The sequence below is a fragment of the Lactuca virosa genome, chromosome 1 (assembly GCF_052849685.1).
Source record: "Lactuca virosa cultivar CGN04683 chromosome 1, Lactuca_virosa_CGN04683_v6, whole genome shotgun sequence".
Taxonomy (NCBI): Eukaryota; Viridiplantae; Streptophyta; class Magnoliopsida; order Asterales; family Asteraceae; genus Lactuca; species Lactuca virosa.
In genome coordinates this window covers 117,080,278-117,082,613 of record NC_136426.1, presented here as the reverse complement: position 1 = coordinate 117,082,613, position 2,336 = coordinate 117,080,278, and positions in this window count along the sequence as shown.

Below are 2,336 nucleotides of genomic sequence, written 5' to 3'. Positions count from 1 at the left end.
AATTTAGTCCAATGCGTTGGGTCACTCTTTCTATCCTGCTACAACCCTTCTAAAACCCAACTGAGTCCTTTTGTCCCTCAACAGATATGGGACTCAAAGCCATGGACTCGTCGAGTCCCAAGAACGGACTCGCCGAGTCGATAACATCCACACCCTAAATCCTCGATTTCTGATGTACAACACTTGACAAAAAGATAGATCTAAGCTCCTTCAATCGTTCTAGCACGTAAAGTTACAAACTTTACGTGCATGCATGGGACTTTGAGCTCAAAAGGACATAAAATAAGCTCTTATGATGCATGGGACCTTTCTTGGGTGCAAAAGCAACCCAAATCTGCCTTGTGACTCTTCTCAAGTGCTAGATTCGAAACCTTGACCACCAACCATTTTTGCAATCATGGTTGGTTACCAAAATGGCTTATAAAAGCCCTAAATTTCTCCAAAAAGGGATCTATCAAATGAAAGAGCAAGGTACAGACTTTATACCTTTCAAAGACTGCAAATGATGAACCAAACTCGAATCCTTCATTCTCATCTTGATCCTTATATGCTCCTCCTTCTTCCTTGTGAACAAAACCACCAAAAATCACTCAAAAGCTTTAAATCTTGCACCAAAACACTTAGGGTTTGCTATAGAGGGTTTCTGGGAGCATAAAGGGGCGATGGAGGCTGTATAAGGTTGTTTAAATAGGGTGCAAACCCTCAGATTAGGGTTTGGTTCATACAGAGCCTACTCGTCGAGTCCGGGACCCGACTCGACGAGTCCATCACTTAAACCCCGCGTTTCATCCCGCTTCTACACGGCGAGTTGGTCCTTCAACTCGCCGAGTCCAAGGTCAAAAATGCAAAAATACTTAAGTAAAATACATACCAGGAACCAGGTGCTACATATGCATTCCAGTCTTTAGAACTTTTCAAACTACCACACATACATGGAAAATATTGGATTTTCTAGAAACACGCTCAATTATTTTTACCGAAAGGCATACAATTTTAGTACAAAAACGCTTATGACTCACCAACTTAATTGTTGACACTTTTTCAAAACTATTTGTATTTCTCCGGGAATCATTAATACAGGTAAAAACATCAGCTTTGGAAGGAGGGACGTTAAGGTGTCGGTTATCAAAACATTGTAAATCATCATATTTGTAATGTTCTTTTGAAACATGTATTACATACAACAATGTAACTTTTAAATTATATGTATGATGGTTGTGTTTACTTTCTTTACGATATTCAACTGTGATGATACTACGTGAAGTCATCCGCCCCCGAATGTTTCCGCCATTCTGGTTTGGGGGTGTGACAGATTGGTATCAGAGCATTGTTTATAGTGAACTAAGTATATCGAACCACATAAGATATACAAACTATAAATGCAAAGGGACAAACCCTCTGACAAAAATGCTTTCACAAACTATACTTTTGAGAAAATAAAATACTAGTTTTATAAAAAGTATAAGTACACGCATGCATCGGTATCGTATCATAGCTAAAATTTTACAAAAGTATTAAGACAAGTTGAGACGCAACGATTAGGCCTCGGGGTATGTAATCAGATCAAGAATAAATATAGCCTGATCAACTATATTTATCCGAGATATGACCAACGTATGTCGGGGAATGGTCGTAGTGAGCAACAAGTCAAAAACTTATCAAATAAAATACTAGAATCAAACTTACAAATTTGAAATACTATAGGAGTATTTTTTAAAACTAAGAAAACTATTATAATCATGCGAACCTCGATATTTAGTTAGAAATAGGAATCGTCAAATAAATAAAATTATCCTTATCAAAAATTACCCTTTTTACTCCCAAGTTTTATATAAAATTCTCTTGCCTCTATTCTCGACCAGACGAAATGGCAGGATTTCACATTCCCGGGGATCCCTACTACCCCAACCAGGGTAATGGAGGCTGGATTGAGGAGGACCTAGAAGAAGACCCCGAAGAGATTCCCGAGGAAGAGCCAGAAGAGGATTCCGAAGAGGATCCTGAGGAAGACCCTGACGAAGATTCAGAAGAGGAAGGAGATGGTGGGAGCACCGACTCGAAACTGGATATCTACAATCCTCCCCGAGAAGCAGCAATTCCCTAATGGAAATTTTAGGGCCCGACGCCCCGCCGGGCTGTGGCCCTAAAACGATGGAACAAGGAACAAGGACAACGACCACCTTATGGCATGGGACGAGGCTTTTATAACCTCATCAACGGGGGTTCGGCCGACAGGGCACTCCCTGTCATGGTTTGTCGCATTGCCAACCAAGGCGAGCAAACAAGAGTGAATACTAGCCAACTCTTGGACATTGGGGCCACCGCTGCTGTCACTG